Raw genomic sequence first — 25,985 nt, 5'->3', positions numbered from 1 at the left:
AGAAATTTTCTCCAATTGAATATTGTTTTCGGTCCCTGTCACAAACTCCGTTCCCTAGCCACTGACTCCATCCCTCTCCTCAACTTGTGTCTGAGGCTGAACCAGGCTCTTCGCAACCTTGGTGTCATATTTGACCCTAAAATGAGCTTTTGATCACATATCCGCAGCATAACTAAGACCGCCTATTTCCACCTCCGTAACATCGCCCGTCTCCGTCTTTGCCTCAGCTCATCTGCTGCTGAAGCCCTCATTCATGCCTTTGTTACCTCTAGATTTTACTATTTCAACGCACTCCTGGCTAACCTCCCACATTCTACCCTACATAAACTAGAGGTGATCCAAAACTCAGCTGCCTGTGTCCTAACTCGCACCAAGTCCTGCTCACCCATCACCCCTGGACTTGGTGACCTTCATTGGCTTCCGATTAAGCAATGCCTCGATTTCAAAATTGTCATCCTTATTTTCAAATTCCTCCATGGCCTCGCTCCCCACTATCTCTGTAATCTCCTCCAGCCCCACAACCCCCCCCCCTCCCACCCGAGAAGTCTGCGCTCCTCTAATTCTGCCCTCTTGAGCATCCCTTATTATAATCGTTCAACCATTGGTGGCCATGCCTTCTGTTGCTGAGGCCCCATGCTCTGGAACTCCCTACCTAAACCGCTCCTCTTCTCTATCTCTCTTTCCTCCTTCAAGACACTCCTTAATATCAGCTGTGGCACTCTCACCTCTGAGTCAGAAGGTTGTGGGTTCAAGTCCCACTCCAGGGGCTTGAGTACAAAAAAATCTAGGCTGACACTCCAGTGCAGTACTGTCGGCGGTGCCGTCTTTCGGATGAGACGTTAAACCGAAGCCCCGTCTGCTCTCTCAGGTGGCACTATTTCGAAGAAGAGCAGGGGCGTTATCCCCAGTGTCCTGGTCAATATTTTTCCCTCAATCACCATAACAGAAAAACAGATTATCTGGTCATTATCACATTGCTGTTTGTGGGAGCTTGCTTGTGGCTGCCGCATTTCCTACATTATAACAGTAACTACACTCCAAAAGTACATAATTAGCTGTAAAGCGCTTTGAGACATCCGGTGGTAGTGAAAGGCGCTATATACATCCAAGTCTTTCTTTCTTAAAGCATACCTCTTTGACCAAGCTTTTAGTCACCTGCGCTAATTTTTACTTATGCGGCTCAGTGTCAAATTTTTTAATCTCATAATACTCCTGTGAAGTGCCTTGGGACATTTCATTACATTGAAGGCGCTATATAAATGCAAATTGTTGTTGTAAATAAATGCAAGTGTTTCTTCCTTTGTGCCGTCTCTTTTTACTTTCTATACTATAGTAGGAAATTGTTATTGTTCGCTCTGACAATTTTGTCCATATACCCTCCATTCTTTAATTAAGGCAGTGACTCATACTGGGTACGATTAGATACTCGTGGCTCTCCAGTACCAAGTGGCAATTCTACACAGAACTCGATGGTGAATATCAGCAGGCTTTCAACTGTGGCACTCAGCACAACTGAGGCTGATCCTGTCTTCCCTTGATGTCCACACAAGCATTTCCCAACAGGGTAGTGATTGGGTGGTAACCAGGAGTGTGAACAATATTTGAGTTTTCTTCTTCCAAGCCCAGGTACGTTGAAACCCCGCCCCCAACCACATTGAGATCTGCTAAAGCTACTTTTAAATTGATGTTCTTGTAAGTCAGATTCTGAGCACCTGGCATCTGGCAGCCAGTTTCCAGCTTTTAGCTATTAAATTGTGTTTCCGTATACTGGTAGAAGACTTGTAGACCCAGTTTGTTAGTCTACAGAAACCAGATTTGGAAACAAATGCTAGAAGTAACCATGGATGTTGGGCTCTCAGAATCTACATTAAAACCTCTTAACTGACCACAAACACGGATCACAGGATCTCCCTGGCATATGTGGCACAATAAGTCTAACACACATTTACCCAATCAGCCATAGCAATTCCACTGATACTATCACTCTCAAACCTCATGAGCACAAAATTGTAAAGTGAAGATCAGGATTTGTCCACTTTACCTATCAAAATAAACTCATTCTTGAAATTTAGGAAGGTGCTGATTAAAAGAGCTCTATTCCCACCCAGTGATTTAAAAGACCTGCCCCAGTGTCACTTTTACACCAATGACCTGCTCCAGTGTAATTCGATCCCTCTATGAAGGCCGCCACTCACCAGTCCAGGCTTCCAATTATCATGTGAGTACTCCAGAGTCTGTATTTCTAGCACTACGTCATCGTGCCTCAGAGCCAAGCTGATGACCTACGATGCTGTGTTTTGCCTCTGCTTTGCCCACAAGAGCTGGCTGGCATTTCATGTTCCAAGGTGTCAAACTCTTTACCACCTGGACCAGCCTAGCACCCAGCGTGGGACTGAGGAGAAGGAGGGAGAGGGTAGGAAAGATGAAATGGAAGCAATTACTCTGTCTCTGCATGGTTAAACAGTTTTGCAGCACTTTAAAAGTCATCTGCAGGCATTTTGCCCTGTGTCCATAAGATGAATTATTAAAGAACAGAGGCATAGAGAAACTTGTGGCTTAAATTTAAATTGCTCAAAGGCAATTTGAGTTAACACAACCTAGTTCATATATTTAAATATGAACAGGCACTAAAACTTTTCATAATGATGGAATCCTAGAATATTTTTCAAATATATACTGTGAATCAGAATTTTAAAATGTGTTTATACTTCCATCTTACACAAATAAAATGGAAAAACCAAATTAAATATAAAATAACCTAAATTAATCACTACCTTACCTAAAGTAAGTTGTTTATGCATTTTACTGATGAGTACGTTACTAATTACAACATCTTGCATTTATATAGTGCCTTTATCACGGAGAAATGTCCCAAGGCGCTTCACAGACATAATCAGACAAACACGGGATGCTGAGCCAAAGGAGAAGGAATAAGCAGAGGGTTTTAAGGAAGGAATGGGACATAGAGAGTAAGAGGGGTTTTAGGGAGGGAATTCCAGAGTGGAGGACGATATGACTGAAGATGCAGCCGTGTGATAGATCTACGGCAGGGGAGCGGGATTCTGGAGTCAGAGGAATATAGAGATTAGGGGATTGTTGGGCTGAGGAGATTTCAGATAGCCAGGGGAAAGGCCATGAAAGGATTTAATAACAAGAATGAGAATTTTAAATTGGAGGCGTTGGGGGATCAGGAGTCAATGTAAGTCAGCACAGATCACAAGGTCACCAAGTGATGAGTGAGCAGGACATGGTATGGAATAAATTCCAGACATTTGCTCCCATTCCAAGAAAAAACAAAGTCACAATTTTCAAATATATACAGTCTACTCTTGATAATCCAAAGTAGTTTTCTTCCACAAAATAAATTGAATAATGCAATACAAGTTGAACCTCTCTTATCCGGCACCCTCGGGACCCGGCCTGTGCCAGATAAGAGCTTTTGCCGGAGGAGGGTGTTATGTATGTAAACCTGTAATTACCATGTCTAACCACCAGAGGGCTTATCCATTGGAGTCCCAAGGGATCCCACAATCCCTTGGGAGCACCTGGATATAAGGAGGCCTCACAGGCTGGAGAGGCACTCTGAGATCTGTAATAAAGGACTATGGTCACACTTACTTTGAGCTTGCAGTATCTAGTCTGACTCTTCATTCAAGACATAACAACTTGTGATGAGATACAGGTGACGAACCCCAACACAACAATGCAGAGAACTGTGGGCATCCTGGAGAAATTTTCGGAAGGAGATGATTAGGAAACCTTCGTGGAGCAACTTGACCAATACTTCATGGCCAACGAGCTGGAAGGAGAAGGGAACACTGCCAAACGTGGGGCGATCCTCCTCACCGTTTGCGGGGCACCAACGTATGGCCTCATGAAAAACCTGCTCGCTCCAGCAAAACCCACAGACAAGTCGTACGATGAGTTGTGCACACTAGTCTGGGAGCATCTAAACCCATTTCTACACGTACAAGAGGTCTGAAGGCCAGGAAGTGGTGAGCTACGTCGCCGAGCTAAGGCGCTTTGCAGGACATTCCAAATTTGAAGGACAATTGGAGCATATGCTCAGAGACTTCTTTGTACTTGGCATTGGCCATGAAGTAATACTTCACAAACTTTTGACTGTAGAGACCTAAACCTTGAGTAAAGCCATAACGATAGCCCAGGCGTTTATCTCCACCAGTGACAATACCAAATAAATTTCCCAGCACACTAGTGCTGCTGCAAGTATTGTGAACAAATTAACGTTGTTCTCAAATCGAAATGCATAAGGCAGGACTTACATGCCTGTAGCTGCACGTCTGCATTTGTCTCAGAGTCCGCCATCAAGGGTGGTGAATACAAGGCAATTAACAGCCTTGTTGGCGCTGTGGGGTGAAAGGTCAAAATTCACGGGACCCCCCCAAGTGTTTGGGCTCATTGGAAAAGAAATTTAATTTGGGACTATCTACCAGAAAGTTTGAAATCCTAAAGTGCTTATGGAAGAAACTACGAACTTTAATCGAATTTTGGACTTTTACAAGACAAATTCAAATCTGTGGGTGGGCCTAAGGAACTAAAGGAGCCAACTTGATTATTGGAACTGTCTGGGTATTGGGACTAAAGTAAATTGTCTGGAGAAATGGATATTCAAAAACCCTTCTCCACAAAAGACATTAACATTACAGCAATAACTCAGAGATGGGAAGCCATCATCAGCATGAATAAGAACAAAGGGCCCACTACAGCCTGTATGCGAAAACCAAGCACAAAACAACATTGCGATTACCAAGCTAATATTTCCATCAGGAAACAGATTCAGAAGAGCAACCCACCCAAGACATATTAACTTTTAACGAGCCCGCCAAAATATTACAAAAAAATGTCAAGCCCGCCAAATTTAAACAAAGAATTCTGGACTGATTTGGCGCGAAGATTAGGACAACTCAAATGGTATAATTGGCTCCCTGTTTTAACAAAGGGTATGCCATACTGTGACTGTGCCATCAAGAAGGGAGAGAAACCAATGCGACAGTTGAAAACCAACTTCTCCAGCTTCCAAGTCCTGAAGTCCAAAAGGAAGGAAGAACATCACCATCGCGACAGCAACTGACCACAGCCAACGTGGCACCACCAAAACCACTGCGATCGACAAAACTCGAAACAAAACTCCAAAGAAAGAAACCAAAGAATCAAAAGTTTCCACTCTACAAGCTGTTCCTGAGCTACCAATGGGTAAAACATTACCTAAAGAACTGTAAAAACCTACTTCTACCGAAAGAAAACGGGTACTTACCCCACAAATCCAAAATGCGCCTTACCGCATCAGCGGACTCAACCCAACTGAAGAGTGTGCAGTAAGAAGTCTCCTCCGACGTTCGGGTTATAGCAAGCAGAACCTACAGAATTCAACGAACCCCAAAATCGCGAACTACCGCTAACTGACCAGAAAGAATTGGTAAGCATAGTCCCTGCCTGCCCTAGAGTTTAACCTAGCTAGGATTCGGTATTGGGAGGTGGAAGGTGTAATTTTTACTGTAACCCCCTTTGAATGTGTAATGTATTGTTCTTTATTAGAGTGATTATAAGTTTGACATTGTACTTTCTTGTCTGTAATAAAATCAAAGTCCTTTTGCATCAAACCAGTTGGCCTTTGCATTCTATCACATCCCCCAAATAAATCCAGAGTCTAGAATCCAAGGGAGTGGGAGCGATTTGAACCGCTCAAGTAGGTCAGAGATGAACCTGACCCCTGGGACCATCCCTTACAAAATAGCAACCGCGGCAGGATTCTGGTATAAGAGGTGTGATGCAGAGAGTGCTGGCTTGGGAGAAAGAACCAAGATGGAAGTGAGGATTTCTTCCTGTGTGTATAAAAAGGTCAATGTCACTATAGAGTGGGTGCTTGGTCTATTGTGCGCTGAGTGTCCAGCGGACGCTGCAGCTCAGTGGACAGCAAGCAAGGACCATAAAGAGTCAATAGAAAAGGCAATTTGTTTGGTCTGCCTACAGCGACAGGTCCAACTCCTAGACAAAACCGTTGAGTCACTACAGGCAGAACTATGGGAATGCGCAGAGGCCCACCAAGAAAAAGCTATGACAGAAGAGAGGTTATGGGGAGAACTCCGTAAGCTAAAACAGGAAAAGACCCAGCTAATGGAAAGGTTTAAAAACAGTCAGGACTATTTTCAATGTCAGGTTACTGAGGCCAAAAATAATGAAAAGTTACTGCAGGAGGAAAGCACTCGCCTCACCCTACAAGTAAAAGAGCTCTAGGAAAAATGTAAAGATGTGCAGGCAGCGCATAAAGTAGCTAGCACTAATGGGTTTGAATCAGGGACCACGGTCCCTGCCAGCAACAAATCAAAAATTTAAACCTTGCTCTGTCCAAGGCAAAAGGCATGGTATGGCTAATAAACCCGGGTAGGCCCCAGTTAAACCTGGAAGAGAAGGAGGAAGCTGTTCGACCACCACCTGTGACACCGGTGACTACACTGGTGCAGCAGCAGGAGGGGCGAACGAGTTGCGGGACGGACAGGGATAGCGAACCACTACCCCCTGTGGCGCCGAGTTTCAGCTCGGTCTGGCAGCAGGGAGATGGGGTAGGCGAGCCAGAACAGGGAGAGCCAGAACCAGGGCCAATGTGCCCGGTCCGGCAACAGAAGTTTGGCCCGCCCACCAGTGCCGGGGGTCAAGGGCCCCTGGAAAGTCAGTTTGTGGTTCCCCACACTTCCCAACAGCTTACGGCGATGATAAGCTACCTGGGAAAGCTAACTCCAAAGGGAGACCCCTCGGTTCACTTTATGGAGGTGAAACAGGTAGGGGATATTAATGGGTGTGATGATGCAGAAATGGCAAAGATGCTCCTCCTATCCCTGGACAGCAAGCTGTACCAGTCGCTCTCTACTGAGAGCGAAAGGGGACGGAGAACATTTGCCGCCATCCAGAAAGACATTTTAGAAGCCATGGGCTGCAATGACGGGAGTCCCTTCTCCAGAGTAGAGAAAATGTTCCAGCTCACAGGGGAAACCCCACAGGCTTCCGCTGACCGACTGTGGACTGTGTACCAGAGCACCTGTGCAGGGGACCTCAACCGAAATCACTTAAGCCCGGACGAGTTAGCCCACTGGCTCCGAAGGCTAGTAGCTAACAGTTTACCCCGAATAAGAACCAAGGCTGAGGCCTGGTTCAACCCAAGAGATCCCCAAGCCACCGAACAGGGAGTGGTCAGGCAACTGACCCTAGACTACCGGAACGGCAGAGGGACGGAAGAGCACCCACCCAAGGGTAGGGTCCATGAAATCCGACCTAGTCAGGATAAGAGGGAACTGAGCCACGAGGTGGGGCAATCCCTTGATACAAAACGTCCCTGCTTCGGGTGCGGAAAGAGTGGGCACTGGAAAAAGGATTGTAGAAATCCATCGAAGAGTAGCGTAGGGAAGAGTTCTCCAGCCCCTGCCCAAAAGACCGAGGCTGAGAAGCCAGTCCCTCCCCACTCGTTCGATACCTTCCTAACCGCACTCTGAACCATGTTAGATGGCCCTGGGAGGGTAACCACCACCACTGGTACCGAAACCCCATCTGCCCCATCCCAACCAAAACCGTGACTAGGACAGGGAGAGCCTGTCCACCTGTGTTCCCTCGAGTATGATGCGTGGGGGAGACCGACCGTTCAGATGGAAGTGGAAAAGATGAAAGGGACTTACCTGCTGGATACTGGTGCCTCAAGCACCCTTGTCTATGCAGCTAAGCCCGCCGCCTCACCTCTGTCTTGCGGGGTCCCCTACAGCTTGGTGGGTTTCACAGACACGGAGCAGACCGGCTCATTCTCCGTTCCACTCTCCATTCGTTTAGGTACACTCCACACTAAGTAGACTTGTGTCCTGATGAACTGGGAACAGGAAGGAAGAGGGATCCTGGGGCCATGGGATCCTAGTGGATTTAAGAAACCACTGTCTTTAGGGGTCAGTCTGCACGGGACAGGAAAGTGAGGTGATAGTTATCCCAGAAAAACGGGGGTAAAGGGGCAGTGTGCACCATGAAACCAAAGGAGGGTTACGACCTTGAATCACTGGTCAGTAACACTCCGATAGAGTGCCAAGAGTATGTGAGGGCAAACCTTGCAGCTTTTGCCACTCACAAACACGACTGTGGAAGAATAAACGGGGTTGAGGTTAGCATAGATGGGGATCCCACAACCTGACCACAGAAACAGTATAACTTCCCCAGGGAGGCGGAGGCAGGCATGGAAACAGTCTTGGGTTCTTTGGTTAAACAGTGGGTATTGAGACCAATAGCTACCCATGTAAACTTTCCATTGTGGCCAGTTAGGAAACCGGACAACTCCTGCAGAGCCACGGTGGACTATCGAGTACTCAACCGTAACATCCCCACCTGTGCACCCACCGTTGCTCCCATTGCCAACCTCATTGGAAGTATCCCAGCCTCCGCGACCACCTTCACAGTACTGGATATTTCCAATGGGTTCTGGTCCATACCTTTAAGAAGGGAAGATCAGTACAAGTTTGCGTTTACCTTTAAGGCACAGCAATACACTTAGAACTGTCTCCCTCAGGGCTTCTACAACAACCCCAGTATTTTCCATCAGTTGTATGGCCAACTGTTTAAAGAACTTCAGCAGACCCCAGCAGCTAGTACAGTATGTGGATGACCTGCTCCTGTTCACCGATGAGGGGGAGGAGCATGGCCCACTGCTGGCTGAGCTGCTGGAGCTGCTGAAAGAAGAAGGGTTTAAAGTAAACCCCAAGAAGGCACAGATCGGCCTGAAGGAAGTAAAATTCCTGGGACTGGCTGTGCGCGCTGGGGAAAGGGCCATTGACAAAGCTAGAAGGGAAGCAGTGCAGAAGTTACCAGCCCCCAACACACTAACAGGAGTAAGATGTTTTCTAGGGCTGACCGGGTACTGCAGAGACTTCATTGAGGATTATGCAGCCACCGCAGCCCCTCTGCTCCGACTCCTACACAAGGGAGGGGAGTGGGAATGGGACAAAGGTTGCGAGGCAGCATTTATCCAACTCAAGAAAGACCTGCAGACTGCGCCAGCTCTAGGGGCCATAGATGGGGGTAAAGAGTTTTTCCTGGAGGTAGCAGCCAGTGGGGACAGCCTGAGCGCAGTACTGCTCCAAGAGCGGCACGGCCGGCTGAGACCAGTGGTCTACTCCTCCAGGATACTCACGGACGTGGAGAAGGGATACTCCAATTGTGAGCGGCACCTCCTAGCCACTCACTGGGCTGTGAAAAGATCACTGATCTTCACAGGGGAGGTCCCCGATCACACTCCCTACCCACCATACGCCCACCCAAGTGCTCCTGGACAGGAGAATCAAGGACGGGACAGTGAGCAGTGCCCGCATTGCTCGCTGGACCCTGCTCCTCTCTCAAATGGACCTAAGGGTAAAGGGTCTCTGTGAGCCAAGACTCGCAGCCAACATGATTTATCCAGGGACAGCCCATCGGTGTTCCATAGAAGGGTTATGGAAAATTAACATAGGCTTTCGGGCTGGGTTACACCTCACAGGCCGAGAGATCTATGTGGACGGTGCAAGTATAGTATCTACAGGTGAACGACTCACAGGCTGCGGAGTTTATGACCCCGAGGCAGGCATTGTCCTGGTGATTAAACTCCCTAGTGCTATGAGCGCCCAACACGCTGAACTGTCTGTGGTGGTGTACGTAATCGCACACCCCGAAGAATTCCCTACCCCATACACGATTTGCTCGGACTGTATGCTCACATGCAATTCGTGTACGGAGTACCCGGCCATCTGGTCCCATCGCAGGTACACATCCGCAGACGGGAGACCCCTGGCAATTAAGCCCCGACTGGAAAAGATCATGACAGCCGTAGGGGAGGAAGGGAATACATAAGGTGAAGGCACATTCCACCACTGAACTCTGTAGCGAGGGAAACCAGCAGGCTGACATGTTGGCTAAGCAAGGTGCCCGCACGGGCAAGCTCTGGGATCCGTACAACGCAGGACCCATCGCAGCAGTCAGGGACAGGATGGGGACGGCAGGGATAGATTTGCCCCCGGACCTAAAAACAGTTCAGACCCAAGATCCCGTCCTCAAAACTGTCCTGAACACGCTAGCTAAAGGGAAAAGGGTAGACGGCCCGTACAGCACCGCAGCAATTGCCATTAAAGAAGGCATGCTGTTCAGGGGGAGCAATGGGTAGTACCGCAACAACACCGGAGGGAATTCCTCCAGCTGGCCCACGAGGGTCCAGGAACAGGACACCCCGGACCTGAGACCACTTGGCAACGGGTGGAACAGGCAGGGTGGTGGGCCAGGACTCAGGGAAGACGTCCGCGAGTTCTGTGCTAGCTGTCTGGTGTGCGCAGCCAATAACCCCGACCCCCAGAAAAGAAAAGTATCGATGGGACATATCAGGAGGGTAGAGGGACCCTGGCAGTCAATCCAAATTGATTACATCTGGCCCCTACCCATTGCCTAGGCAGGCTACAAGTACTGCCTAGTATTGGTGGATGTAGTCACCAAATGGGTGGAAGCCTTCCCATGCTGAACAGCCACTGCCCTGGGAACAGCCAGGATGCTGGTCTGAGAAGTGTTCTCCCAATGGGGACTACCACAATACGTGGAGTCCGACCAAGGGAGTCACTTCACCGGGCAGGTGATGCAGGAGACCCTTAAGGTACTTGGCATCAAAGGAAAATGGCATGTCACCTACAACCCGCAGTGATCCGGGCCTGTGGAGCATTTAAACCGCACTATCAAAGAAAGGCTGCGCAAAGAGACAGGGGACTCACCCAAGGGGTGGGTAGAGGTCCTACTACTGGTCCTCATGGGGATCCGGGTCAGCCAGTCAAAGAGCACGGGGTACTCCCCGTACGAGCTCATGACCGGCAGAGCCATGTGAACCCCCATGTGTTAGCTCCGGTACTCACGGAAAGTCAGCTTAGGGAAGCGAACTGGGACAGCTTTGTCAGGAATCTGTTTGAACACCTTAAACAGATTCACTGGCAGGCCGCTAACAACATGGGAAAACAGCATCGGAGCAACCGACTGCTGTTAGAACCCCGCAAACACCACAAGTGGGAGATAGGGGACCAGGTCATGGTGAGGGACTACACTAGTTTAAGGGTCTTTGAGGCACTGTACATGGGACCGTACCACACTGTCGACAAGGCAAGCCCCATGGTCTATGCCATAAAAATGCCCCGCAGTACAAAGTGGTTCCACATAAATCAGTGCAAACTTTTCAACTCAGGGGCAGCAGCTAAACGTAAGGGACAGCCAAAAACAGTAAACCATACTAAAGACAGGGACCCCTAGCCAGCAGTTCCCGACTGTGGAAATCCCACAGCGGACATGGCAGACCCACAGATTGCACCTAGAGGGGCGGTGGACTGTGTTACTGGAGGAGCTATCCCCCCTGTCATGTATTCAACCAGCATTGTAACCCATGTATAATCTGACCTAAGTTGTACACTGTGAGAACAATGACCATTAGGTGGTGAACTTGTGGGAGACATTCCTAACCTAGACCTTCAGATATAAAAGGGGAAGCTCCACCCACTTCCATCACTTGAGTGCTATGGAATAAAGGATAGGTCACAGACTGACCTTCTCTCAAGCATGGGCCTCGTGTGCATTTATACTGTATAGTAAGGACATATCAATGGCGACGAGAAACTGGGATTTAAACCACGCGAGCATGGCCACGAGCAGAACAGACGAGAGGTACTGTGTTAAGAAATGGTTGGAACAGCGATTCAACATTGTTAAAGCAGCACACAGTTCCCCAGGCAGACAAGGGCAATCGGGCATGCCCCAACATGTAGTCGAACCCAGAGGGAGAGTTCGACAGAGACAATGGCACGCTGAATGGCGATTCATGCCATTGCAAGGGACAATGCGTCCAGTAATGGGGCCATCAACACCTGTTAATGGCGCACTCAAGAACAATAACAGAGGCAGTCAGGGACGATCGACTGGTAAGGGACCTTTTGTTTCCAACAGCAGCTCATGTTGGAGGCGTGGAGGCACACACTCAGCCAGAGTTTGCAGAGATGAGCAAAATACCTGCAGAAATTGCAGAAATGAAAGCTGGGGGAAATCGCTGGAAGCTGAAGTTCAGCGAGTTCATGTGGAGCATGTATACAGTTCATACACCAGGACATCACCGATAATGATGAAAGTGCTCCTCAATGGCATCCCAGTATCAATGGAGCTAGACACGGGGGCCAGCCAGTCCCTGATGGGTATCAAACAGTTCAAAAAGTTGTGGGCGTCCAAGGCCAGGAGGCCAAAATTATTGTCGATTGACGCGCAGCTACGGACTTACACAAAGCAGATCATTCCGGTGCTAGGCAGCGCCACGGTAGTCGTGACCCACAAAGATTCGGAGAACAGGTTGCCACACTGGGTTGTCCCGGGGGACGGTCCCGCACTACTGAGGAGGAGTTGGCTTGCTGTCATGAACTGGAAATGGGGTGATTTCAATGCAATTTCCTCTGTGGAGCGAGTATCATGCTCAAAGATCCTGGACAAATTTGACTCATTATTTCAACCCGGCAGAGATAGTGGTGGACCAGCCACCAATTGGGAGTCCGCAGCCCGCAGCCCTCGACCAGGCAGAACCCCCAGGGGACAAGATGAACCATGCAGCCACCCCCAGAGGAGCGGTGTGCTGCAGCACCAGAGGGAGTGTTCCCCCAATAGTGTGGGACTCAAACCCACGTCTGGTCAGGACACTCCGGGTCCTGCGGTACAGTCTGACTTACTACCGGCCCCGCTGGACACCCAGAGGCCAGAGGAGAAAGGAGAAGGACAGGAATTAACCTGGCCACCCGGAGACAGGTGGCAGATGTACATATATAGTACAGTATGAATTTAATAATGTCGAGTGAGTAATTTAGAGTAGTGTAAGATTCATCTATGTAATGATAATGATATATGTATTAGTTACTGGGGTAAAAGAAAGAATGCACCTGTGCAGCTATTAAAAGAGGCACAGGCCGGGTAACATCCAGGAGTAGGAAGAATCTACCGGTATAACTATTAAGGGAAGCACCAGTGAGATAACAAGCAAAACGGTGGTGAGATAAAGGTTAGAGGCAGACATCAGTCCATAAGGAACGGAATAAGACAGCCAGTCGATTGAAGACTATACTATGTCTGAAAGGAAGAGAGCCCAAATTGGAACTCGGTCATCTTTGTCAAGTCAGAGAGCTTTCTCAGGGCTGGACAATCTGTTTTATGTGCCCCTACAGGAAGGAGAACAGTATGAGAACGGTCCTGTTCCTGCTCGCTCTGATAACGATGAGCAGCGGCGGCCGAGGAGACGTGGAAGAATCCCTCATTTATGGGTGTTCGGGAGAGGGAGCACCGATCGTGACTGCAGGGGGCAGCACACCGGGTGTGGAAGAACTCGGCGTTTACCCCCACGAGAGAAGGTGGCCAGGGTGGCTGGGATCTAATTCTACCCGCTACTCCAGCCAGGAAGGGTTTACCTACGGGGAGGCCTCAGTTCCATGCCCCCGGATACGGATCGTCACTGCCCGAGTCAGTGTTAGAGGGAAAACGTGTAAGTTTGACTTGCAAAGGAAAGATTCCCCTGGGAAGATGGTGGTGGCTCAGAAAACTCAGTAAGGATGCATGGGACCAGGAATCGGACTGGGAAAGACTCGGTAATGATACGTACCACACCATTATGGGGACACGGGGAGGAGTAAAAGTGTGTTGGGACAAGTGGTGGGAATCCGAACAAGGAATTTACGTTTGCATGTGGGGATCACAGAGTATTTGTCCCGCAGGCATATCAATCGCCTTCGCCAGGCAAAGGCAAGATGAAGGGGAAGGGATGGGGTGGGATTCTAGCCTACACGGGTGCACGTTCCTACACTCCCCACTCCCAATTAACGCCATCGAACTAAGAGCACACATTAAGAAACCACTGCTCACAACCCCGCCAATACGCACAGTAATAGAAAGGTGTCCTACCACCACCAAGAGACCTGGGAACGGATTAGTATTGGTAACGACCGAAAAGGTGTTATACCAGGGGGTACATTATGCAGTAGCTTCAGTAATTTTAAACCTCACCGAGGTATACCTACCTGCATGGTGCCCGAAGGAAACAGAGCTGCTATACCTGGCCATACTTAGAGAAATGTTCAAGAAATTTTACGAGTTAGACTTTGGAAATGTAAACAAAGCAGATTTATACACCCTAAACGCTAAGGACACCAAGGGCTCGGGGAGACCAATAAGGGGCATCATAAACAACGTTTTTACTGCCTACAATACAGGATCCTCTGTAATAAATAGCCTAGATGATATAGAACTGCAAACACAGATAAATGGTCTAAAGAACCAATTGAAGAAAATCCTGAAACAAGAAAACACAGTAGTAGGCTCAGAACTACACGAGGACGAGGCTATGACGGACCATTTAAAAGAAATTATGGCTGAGCTGGAAAAACATGCACAGACAGTAAATGCACTCATACGGGAGGATGGAAACGCTTCGGACCAGGCTGCACAGAACGAGGTGTGCGTATTGTATGGGGCATGGTTGTTGGGCGAGGGCCGCAACAACCTGGAGGATTTAAAACAAGATTTAGTCCCCTCCTGGATCAGTAACAAGCACCTCGCAGCCCTCCACCTGTACAGCAATTCACTAAGCCCGTGCCAGCTCCGCCTAGCCTCTGAAGCCTACCCTGTCCCAGTAGACTGTGGGAAATCTAACCACACTATTATGGGAATAGTATTAAGGATGCCGGTCATGGGTGGGACAGCCCAACCTGCACCGGTATACAGGATGGAGAACATTGGAGTTATTCAGGGAGGTGCACACATTCGTTTCGCAGCGGTCCCGCCCTATGTCATAAAGTGGGAGCACGCTGTAACGGGTACTGACCTCTCCGGGTGCCGGAGCTGGGGTGTACACGTAATACTGTGTCCCCAGCACTTGAGTGCCCATTCAAAGTCACAGTGTGGGTTTAAAGCTTCTGGGACACAGCCTATTAACTGTACCATGGAGGTAATGGCACAAGACCAGGTCCCTCCACAGGTAACATACACAGGGGGTGGGACATAGTGTGTCACCACCAGTGCACCCCACTACCAACATGGACACTTCTGGTGTCCGGTGAGTGACAGCAGTTTTTGCTTCAAACCTGAGGCATCAGTTCAAGTGGCCCAGGAATGGATTGTCCCCAATCTTGAACCCTCCACTGTCCACCTCACTGTGAAGGAAAACATTACAAACCTGCAGGATTATATTTACACTTTGGCTATGCAATTCACCCTCTACCCGAACATCTTACCGTTCTACTAAAAGCTGTAATTATCTCACAAAAACACTTCTATACTCTAGAACAGAAAACAATTGAGATAGGGAGAAAGATTCTCGAGATCACCATTCCGCCTTGGTGGGACATTTTCAGAAATATAGAAGTCCCAGTCTGGATCCGAATCGCTTCCCACACTTCAGTTATCTGTCAACTCGTGATTATTCTTTACTTATGGTGTCTCACTTGCCGAGTGAAACGCCGAGGCCATCGGGTCAGGCACCAAAGGGTGCTGTACGCTCCATGGCCGAACTTGGGAGTCGCGCAGGGAGGGTGACACCATACTACCATGTTTAATTTGTGTTTGATTTTACCTGCTGTAAAATGCAAATATCGAGTGTTGTAAGAGCGTTACTTAAAAATCTGTTTAACTATGTACCTTTTTTTTAACTGTACTTAAAGTTGTGTTTGACTGTATACCGTTATTTTACTGTGAAAACAGAGTAAAGGAGGGGCATCAGACCCCCTCTGTGCTGTAACCGAATTGTAGTGATTGTATTCGCCTGTAGATTGTATTGCATTTCAAAGGGGGATGCACATTAATGTTTAGCTAGTATAAATGTTGGGAAGGTTGACTCTCGGGATCAGGAATTTTGCTTACCTTGTTTGACACTCAAGTGTGTAGGGTGTCACAGGGGGGACTGAAAGGTCAAAATTCACGGGAACGCCCCCCACCCCAGTAAAATCAAACACAAATTAAACATGGTAGTATGCCATCAAGAAGGGAGAGAAACCAACGTGACAGTTGAAAACCAACTTCTCCAGCTTCGAAGTCCTGAAGTCCAAAAGGAAGGAAGAACATCACCATTGTGGCAGCAACTGCCCACAGCCAATGTGGCATCACCAAAAGCACCGCGATCGACCAAACTCGAAACAAAACTCCGACAGAAAGAAACCAAAGAACCAAAAGTTTCCACTCTACAAGCTGTTCCTGAGCTACCAACGGGTAAAACATTACCTAAAGAACTGTAAAAACCTACTTCTAATGAAAGAAAACGGGTACTTACCCCACAAATCCAAAACGTGCCTTACCGCATCAGCCCAACTGAAGATTGCGCAGTAAGAAGTCTCCTCCAACATTCGGGATACGACAACCAGAACCTACAGAATTCAACGAACCCCGAAATTACGAACTACCGCTAACTTAACAGAAAGGATTGGTAAGCATAGTCCTTGCCTGCCCTGGAGTCTAACCTAGCTAGGATTATGTATTGGGAGGTGGGAGGTGTAATTTTTACTGTAACCCCCTTTGAATGTGTAATGTATTGTTCTTTATTAGAGTGATTATAAGTTTGACATTGTACTTTCTTGTCTGTAATAAAATCAAAGTTCTTTTGCATTAAACCAGTTGGCCTTTGCACTCTATCACATCCCCCAAATAAATCCAGAGTCTAGAACCCAAGGGAGTGGGAGCGATTTGAACCGCTCAAATAGGTCAGAGGTGAACCTGACCCCCGGGACCACCCCTTATAGGGGTGATCATTGATTCCATTCATGCCACTTCAAAGGATACGTTTGCAAGGGCTGTGGAACAATGGGTCACATCCAACGTATGTGCAGGTGAGCTGCAAACCCTGCTAATCCTGCAAACCACCATGTTGCAGAGGAGGACAGATCCACAGTGGATCATGACGAACACAGAGCCTCAGATCGAGGAGGCAGAGGTATATGGGGTGCACACATTTACCACAAAGTGTCCCCCGATAATGCTGAAGGTTGAATTAAATAGACTCTCGGTGTCCATGGAGCTGGACACGGGTGCAAGCCAGTCTATAATAAGTAAAAAGACTTTCGATAAGTTGTGGTGCAACAAGGCTTCAAGGCCAGTCTTGACTCCCATTTGTACCAAACTTAGAACGTACACAAAGAAACTGATTCCCATAATTGGCACTGCTGCCGTAAAGGTCTCCTACAATGGAGCGGTGCACGATTTACCACTCTGGGTGGTACCGGGCGATGGCCCCATGCTGTTCGGCAGGAGCTGGCTGGGAAAGATATGCTGGAACTGGGATGACATCCGAACACTTTCTTCCGTCGACGACACCTCATGTGCCCAGGTCCTAAGCAAGTTCCCTGCGCTGTTTGAACCAGGCAGCGGGAAGTTCCAAGGAGTAAAAGTGAAGATCCATTTGATTCTGGGGGCGTGACCCATCCATCACAAAGCGAGAACGGTACCTTACATGATGAAAGAGAGGGTGGAGATCGAGCTGGACAGGCTGCAACGAGAGGGCATCATTTCGCCGATCGAATTCAATGAGTGGGCCAGTCCAATTGTTCCAGTCCTCAAGGGAGACGGCACAGTCAGAATCTGTGGTAATTACAAAGTAACTATCAATCGTTTCTCACTGCAGGATCAATACCTGCTACCAAAGGCAAACAAGCTATTTGCGATGCTGGCGGGAGGGAAAACATTCACGAAGCTGGACTTGACCTCGGCCTACATGACGCAGGAGTTGGAGGAATCTTCGAAGGGCCTCACCTGCATCAACACGCACAAAGGTCTTTTCGTTTACAACAGATGCACGTTTGGGATTCGATCGGCCGCGGCGATATTCCAGAGGAACATGGAAAGCTTGCTGAAGTCGGTCCCGCGCACCATGGTCTTCCAGGACGACATCTTGGTTACAGGTCGGGAAACTGTCGAGCACCTGCAGAAACTGGAGGAGGTTCTTAGTCGACTTAATCATGTGGGGCTCAGGCTAAAACATTTTCCTGGTGCCTGAAGTGGAGTTCCTGGGGAGAAGAATCGCGGCGGACGGCATCAGGCCCACCGATTCGAAGACGGAGGCAATCAAAAATGCACCAAGACCACAGAACATGACGGAGCTGCGGTCGTTTCTAGGACTCCTGAACTACTTTGGTAACTTCTTACCGGGTCTTAGCACATTGTTAGAAGCCCTGCACTTTTTACTGCGTAAAGGAGATGAATGGGTATGGGGTAAAAGCCAAGAAAATGCCTTTGAGAAAGCTAGGAAGCTGTTATGTTCAAACAAATTGCTTGTGTTGTACGATCCATGTAAACGTTTTGTACTAGCATGTGATGCGTCGTCATACGGGGTCGGGTGTGTATTACAACAAGCTAATAAATCTGGGAAATTGCAACCGGTTGCTTATGTACCCAAAAGTCTGTCTAAGGCCAAGAGGGCCTACAGTATGACGAAAAAGAAGCGTTAACGTGTGTTTACGGGGTAAAGAAATTGCATCAAAATCTGTTTGGGCTCAAATTTGAATTGGAAACCGACCATAAGCCGCTTATATCCCTCTTTTCTGAAAATAAGGGGATAAATACGGATGCATCGGCCCGCATCCAGAAATGGGCGCTCACGTTGTCCGCATACAACTACGCCATCCGCCACAGGCCAGGCACATAAAACTGTGCCGATGCTCTCAGTAGGCTACCATTGCCCACCACCGGGTTGGAGATGGCACAGCCCGCAGATTTAGTTATGGTAATGGAAGCATTCGAGAGTGAGCAATCACATGTTACCGCCCGACAGATTAGAACCTGGATGAGCCAGGACCACTTACTGTCCTTAGTAAAAAACTGTGTGCTCCACGAGAGTTGGTCTAGTGTCCCGTTAGAGATGCAGGAAGAAATAAAGCCGTACCAGCAGCACAGAGATGAAATGTCCATACAGGCAGACTGCCTCCTATTGGGTAATCGGGTAGTGGTGCCAAAAAAGGGCAGGGACACTTTCACTAGTGATCTCCACAGTACCCACCCAGGCATTGTAATGATGTCAGCGATAGCCAAATCCCACGTGTGGTGGCCCAGTATCGATGCAGAATTAGAGTCCTGTGTGCACAAATGTAATACATGTTCCCAATTAAGCAATGCACTCAAGGAGGCGCCACTTATGGTCTTGGCCCTCCAAACCATGGTCTAGGGTTCATATCGACTATACAGGCCCATTCTTGGGGAAAATGTTTTTAGTGGTTGTAGATGCGTACTCCAAGTGGATTGAATGTGTGATAATGTTGGCAAGCATGTCCGCTGCCACCATTGAAAGCCTACGGGCCATGTTTGCCATGCACGGCCTGCCTGATGTCCTTGTAAGTGACAATGGGCCGTGCTTTACCACTGCCGAATTCAAGGAATTCCTGACCCGCAATGGGGTCAAACATGTCACGTCTGCCCCGTTTAAACTAGCGTCCAACGGTCAGGCAGAACGAGCAGAGCTTGAAAAGGGTAACTGAAGGCTCACTGCAGACACGCTTATCCCGAGTCCTGCTTAGTTACCGCACAAAACCCCACTCGCTCACTGGGGTCCATCCCGTTGAACTGCTCATGAAAAGGATACTTAAGACAAGGCTCTCGTTAGTCCACACTGATCTACACAAACAGGTAGAGAGCAGGCATCTTCAACAGAATACATATCATGATCGCGCAAATGTGTCACGAGAAATTGAATTAAATGATCATATAATTGTGTTGAACTATGGACAAGGTCCCAAGTGGATTGCTGGCACTGTTTTGGCCAAAGAGGGGAGTAGGGTGTTTGTGGTCAAACTTTCAAATGGACTCACCTGCAGAAAACACTTGGACCAAACCAAACTCAGATTTACAGACTATCCAGAACAACCCACAATAGACTCTACCTTTTTCGACCCTCCAACACACACACTAGTGGCAACCGACCCAGCGGTTGACTACGAAGCAGAACTCATCACCTTCTGCAGTCCAGCAAGGCCAACTGTGCAGTAGCCCAGCGAAGCCCCAACAAATGACTCACCAACACCAGCATTGGCACCGAGACGATTAACCAGGGAAAGGAAGGCCCCAGATCGACTCACATTGTAAATAGTTACACTATTGACTTTGTGGGGGGGTGGGGGGGGAGTGTTGTTATGTATGTAAACCTGTAATTACCATGTCTAACCACCAGAGGGCTTATCCCCTGGAGTCCCAAGGGATCCCACAATCCCTTGGGAGCACCTGTATATAAGGAGGCCTCACAGGCTGGAGAAGCACTCTGAGATCTGTAATAAAGGACTACGGTCACACTTACTTTGAGCTTGCAGTACCTAGTCTGACTCTTCATTCAAGACATAACAGAGGGGAGGTCACGTTAAATTGGATGGTACAGGTACTGAGCAAGGGGATATCGGGGCTGGCTAGCTTGGGCCTGGGAGTGCTGCAGAGAGATTGTGGGGTGGGGGGAAGCGGTGGATCGTGGGGTCAGGCCAGCGATTGCAGGAGTCTGCAGCGAGGAAGGACTTCAATTTGTTCATGTCGGAGCAGCCGGGAATGATGCCGGACAAGAGGTGGTGCCGGATAAGGGAGTCCCGGATAAGGGAGGTTCAATCTGTAATTTGAATTAAGCGCCATAAATAATACAGGAATTTGGTGCTGAAATTATCTGCATTTTCAGGTAATTTGAATTAAGCAATTTTGGTAAAAGGTGAAATATTTACATGATCTGAAGAATAGATTGTACTGTTCAATTTCCACCCATAGTTAATGGGCAGAAAATCTACAATACACAATCAAGACCTTCTAACAATGGTATTGTGGAGGATTTAAACCCCAAAGAAGGAAGCTTTAAGAATTCATGTAATGGTCAGACCCCCAAGATATATACTTTGCGGGTAATTACCCAACACCTTGCTTCTGGTGAGGCACCTAGTCCAATGACAGCCCATATCGGAAATCTGGCCTTGTGCTGCACCCAATTTTCCAACCCTTAATGCCATCATCATCAACATAGGCAGTCTCTCAGAATCGAAGAAGACTTGCTTCCACTCTTAACATGAGTTCTTAGGTGACTGTACAGTCCAATACGAGAACCATAGTCTCTGTCACAGGGTGGGATAGATAGTCACTGAGGGAAGGGGCGAGTGGGACTGGTTTGCCGCACGCTCTTTCCGCTGCCTGCGCTTAATTTCTGCATGCTCTCAACAACGTGACTCGAGGTGCTCAGCGCCCTCCCAGATGCACTTCCTCCACTTAGGGTGGTCTTTGGCCAGAGACTCCCAGGTGTCAGTGGGGATGTTGCACTTTATCAGGGAGGCTTTGAGGATGTCCTTGTCATGTTTCCTCTGCCCACCTTTGGCTCGTTTGCCGTGAAAGAGTTCCGAGTAGAGCGCTTGCTGGCATGCGAACTATATGGCCTGCCCAGCGGAGTTGATCAAGTGTGGTCAGTGCTTCAATGCTGGGGATGTTGGCCTGGTCGAGGACGCTAACGTTGGTGCATCTGTCCTCCCAGGAGATTTGTTGGATCTTGCGGAGACATCGTTGGTGGTATTTCTCCAGCGACTTGAGGTGTCTACTGTACATGGTCCATGTTTCTGAGCCATACAGGAGGGCGGGTATTATTACAGCCCTGTAGACCATGAGCTTGGTGGCAGTTTTGAGGCCCTGGTCTTCAAACACTCATTTCCTCAAGCGGCTGAAGGCTGTACTGGAGGCAGTGTTGGATCTCGTCGTCAATGCCTGCTCTTGTTGATAGGAGGCTCTCGAGATAAGGGAAGTGGTCCACGTTGTCCAGGGCCACGTCGTGGATCTTGATGACTGGCGGCGGGGGGGGGGGGGGGGGGGGTGTTGGGGAGTGCTGTGCAGCGAGGACAGGCTGGTGAAGGACCTTTGTCTTACGGATGCTTAGTGTAAGGCCCATGCTTTCGTACACCTCAGTAAATACGTCGACTATGTCCTGGAGTTCAGCCTCTGTATATGCGCAGATGCAAGCGTCGTCTGCGTACTGTAGCTCGACGATAGAGGTTGGGGTGGTCTTGGACCTAGCCTGGAGACGGCGAAGGTTGAACAGGTTCCCACTGGTTCTGTAGTTTAGTTCCACTCCAGCTGGGAGCTTGTTGACTGTGAGGTGGAGCATGGCAGCGAGGAAGATTGAGAAGAGGGTTGGGGCGATGAAGCAGCCCTGCTTGACCCTGGTCCAGACATGGATTGGGTCTGTGATGGATCCGTTGGTAAGGATCACGGCCTGCATGTTGTCTTGGAGCAGGCGGAGGATGGTGACGTACTTTTGGGGGCATCCGAAACGGATGTATAGTGCACACGAATTATTGATCTGGGTTTTCGGTGAACAATTACCTCATGGCTCTTTGATCATAGAGATGATTTCACTTCTATACACAGCACATAGTAACAGATAGCCCACACAAGTCTCATGTTTTCAGTATCAGATATCTAGCAGCACTCGTGAAGCTGATTTCTTGTTGCATAGCTGCCTTTGAGTTTGACGGGATTATATTTGCATACTGCGACAGAAAAACAAGGTTTACAGGAATTATGCTCATACAGATAGCTTGTGCAAGTGTCATGTGACAGGAATTATATCCTGAACTAGATTACTATTTTAGTAATTCAACAACCAGCATTTGATTGAAATCATGTAATGAATCTGGAACACCCTCAAGGGGTTTCATTAAAAGTGACACTGGAGCGCAAATGATTTATAAAGTAATCAAACCCCTGAGAATGTTACAAATTTACAATTAAGATTGCCTCAAAAAATTATATGTTGCTTTGCAAATATATGGTTGCAACATGTAATAAATTAAAAGGGTAAATTAAGGGTGCATTCACATGATAACTAGTTTTGGTATGAAGTGATTTTGCTTTGCACCAACTCTGCAGTTATAGTGCACTAGAGCGACATGCAGTGAGAATTCTGGAGTAGGGAGTATCACTCCGCTTCACTTTGGAGTCAGTTCAGGCCTTGATACCTGATTTACACTCCATGGGCCCAAATTTCCCCATGAGTTGCACCGTTTTTTTTTGGTGTAACTTGATTTTTCTGGTGTATCTTTTTAGTTGCAAATATGGCCATTTAATTTGCGCCAGTGTAAGTGAGTTAGTTAGGTTTTTTGTTAGGTCAGTTTTTTTTTCAAAAGGGGGCGTTCCCAGCCACCTACACCATTAATGCCAATTTGGCCAGAAAAAAGTTGTACTAAACTAACTTAGGGCAGCGTATGTGTCCACTTTTGTCCGCACAGAAAGACCTTACTTACAGTTAAGGAATCGGCGCAAGTAACATTTCAAGCACCACCAAGCACCAAACAAAGCACAAGCAGTAATAATAATTCAATAAAAAATAAAGAAGTGAAGTAAATAATTAAAGTAACAAATAAAAGTACTGCATCAAATCCCACCTTATATTGAACTATGCAGCGGCTGGTCGTGCTGGAGTCCGTTCAGTCAGGGCAAGGTGCAGGACACCGGCAAGCCCTTCTGCATATGTAAAACACCACAGTAGCGGTAAGATTGTGAGAGACTGTGGTGGCCAGGGCAAAATCCATCACATTTTTGATCTTTCCCAAAGATAAAATGACTGGCAAATAATGCTGTACAAGACCCAGCATGTAATCAAACCACACGTGGGCACCCTCCTTGGATCTCCTCACAGTGACTCATCTGCAATACAATATAGGTAAGATGGGTTTTTTTCTAGCTGCATGTCATCGATGGATTCTAGAAAGATTGTGGCAGGAGGATGATCTCATATGGTTAATGTTGTTTTCTGAAATAAAATCATGAATCAGTAAATGATCTTTGAAAACTGGTCTCCCTCTTGGTCCATTTCCAGAAGCTGTTTGGCAGATCACGAACACCAACACTGCCCACATAGCTGAATCACCAAGCATGCTCCATTTCAGCTGAAGATTAACAGCAAAAGCTCTGGTGGCACAACCAAAACCCACCAGGCACAACACAGCAGGCAAGCATGGCATCACACACAAACACCACTGCCACTCACTGGAACCAGTATCCAGGGCAATCCACAAGCCAGTTTACTCCATAAAGCTCATTCACTCCCACAACTTACCATCAACACTACACAAAGAATGCAATGCACGTCAGTAATTCTTCAATTATTGCTTTTTGAAGTATTCTCCAAGTTAGATGACTGCTTTCTTGTTGTTTTGACCCCCAAATTTACACAGCAGCAGTGTATGTGTAACACGTGCTCCTACAGTGCATATGGTTCGAGTGTGATCTACACTGCAGATGACCTGAACCCAGAAAAGCAGGTCATGGTCACGTCGGATGGAGCAGCCGCTGCAAGTCAAGCGCCTGCTAGGTCTTCTTGGGCTGTTCTCTTCTGCTGTTGTGACACACCCTCCACTAGCTGCTACACCCATGCTATCAGGCAGAGAAACCATCTGCTTATGAAAATTTCTCATTACAATGATAACACTTCAAAATTTTTCCCTTCCTTCGAGTTCACTAATGCCAGCTTTGAGCTGGAATAAAATACTTTTCAAAGATCCTTTACAGCTGCGCGAGCTTTTCATGACTTTAACACAGTAAAATTGGCCTTTTGTTAATCAAAAAAATGTTTTTGCTAATGTGCACAAATCCATTTTGGAGGGATAGTAATGCTTAAAGCAGCAATAAAAAGATAGTTTCTTCTGTTGCTGCTTTCGGCTGCCATTACACCAGCTATTTTGTCTTGTCTATTTTTCCATTAAATTTATCAAGCAAAGTATTGTCAATCTCTAAGAGTCCCATAAAATATTTTTAACTCTCTGTATTGACAAGTGAATGTTTACAAATGGAAGGTCAGACAGAAGCCTCTGTTTAAACTCTTTTTTAAAATTAGAGAGATATCTCAGTGAAAGTCATCAGGGTTACAATGTTTCCATAGAATATCTGAACATTAACAGATAAATGACTGAATTCTACTGCAACATTTGGCAGATTCCCAACTATCTCCGTCAGTTTTCTTTTTATTCTCTAATGTTGACTAGATTGCCTGTCAGATAAAATAGCTAGAAGCACAGTAAAAGTATTTATTTACAGGGACGCAATTACAAAACATGGAATTTCCCTGCCCCCCCCCCAAAAAAAAATAGTTTTAATCCTGTTCTTGACTCAAATATTCTCAACATTCTTTCTATTCTGGTAACAAGGCTGGCTATTACACTGGAGAACTTTATTTCTATTGCACAATTATATTGCTCTTGTCTTCATGAAGCCTAGAGAAAAAAACGATTTTGAAAATATAAACACTTTTATGGCAAATTTGATGTATGTGCAAGTAAAAGCAACTGTTAAAATTAAAATGAAACTAGATTCTAAAAACGTCCCATGAAAACAGAGCTGGCACAAGTTCGGAGGGGAAAACATGCAAGTTTTGCTGTTTGTTCTTTAATTTATGAACTGTCACCAGTTTACCACCAGATTTATCACATGGAACTGTCCGTCTCTCATTCAGCAAACCACTTTCCCAGTGGACACTCCATGCCAGCTGTCTAGGCAGCAGTAAAGTCTTTTCCCAAGCCCCAACCTGTGGGAAAATCTTGACTGGCCAGTAATTGATTCCGCCCTGCCAGCTCCATTACCGACTGTGCAATGAAACTGCCAGAAAGCTGCAGACTCCTCCAGCTCGATTATTTACCCTGCACTGTGTAACTGTCATAAAATATGCTGTTGGGCCGCAGGCTTGATCCTCAACCTGCGCTGAAATGATTGGTACTCTAAGTATGCATGAAGCACCTAAGTACATAGGTCAAAGACAAATATTAAGAGTAATTGTAGGGTTCTTTAAGCCACAGTTAATGGAATAGGTGAGCAGAATTGCACCGTATAATCCAATAGCTGGCAATATACTGCATATTCAATCTCTGAAATGATATTAAACATACAAGTTATCACATTATGTGAGAAAAGTGTAATTGGCGTTATCCATTATGTTGAAGAAATTACAT

This window comes from Pristiophorus japonicus, chromosome 1 (assembly GCF_044704955.1).
Source record: "Pristiophorus japonicus isolate sPriJap1 chromosome 1, sPriJap1.hap1, whole genome shotgun sequence".
Taxonomy (NCBI): Eukaryota; Metazoa; Chordata; class Chondrichthyes; family Pristiophoridae; genus Pristiophorus; species Pristiophorus japonicus.
This window is presented reverse-complemented; position numbering follows the sequence as displayed.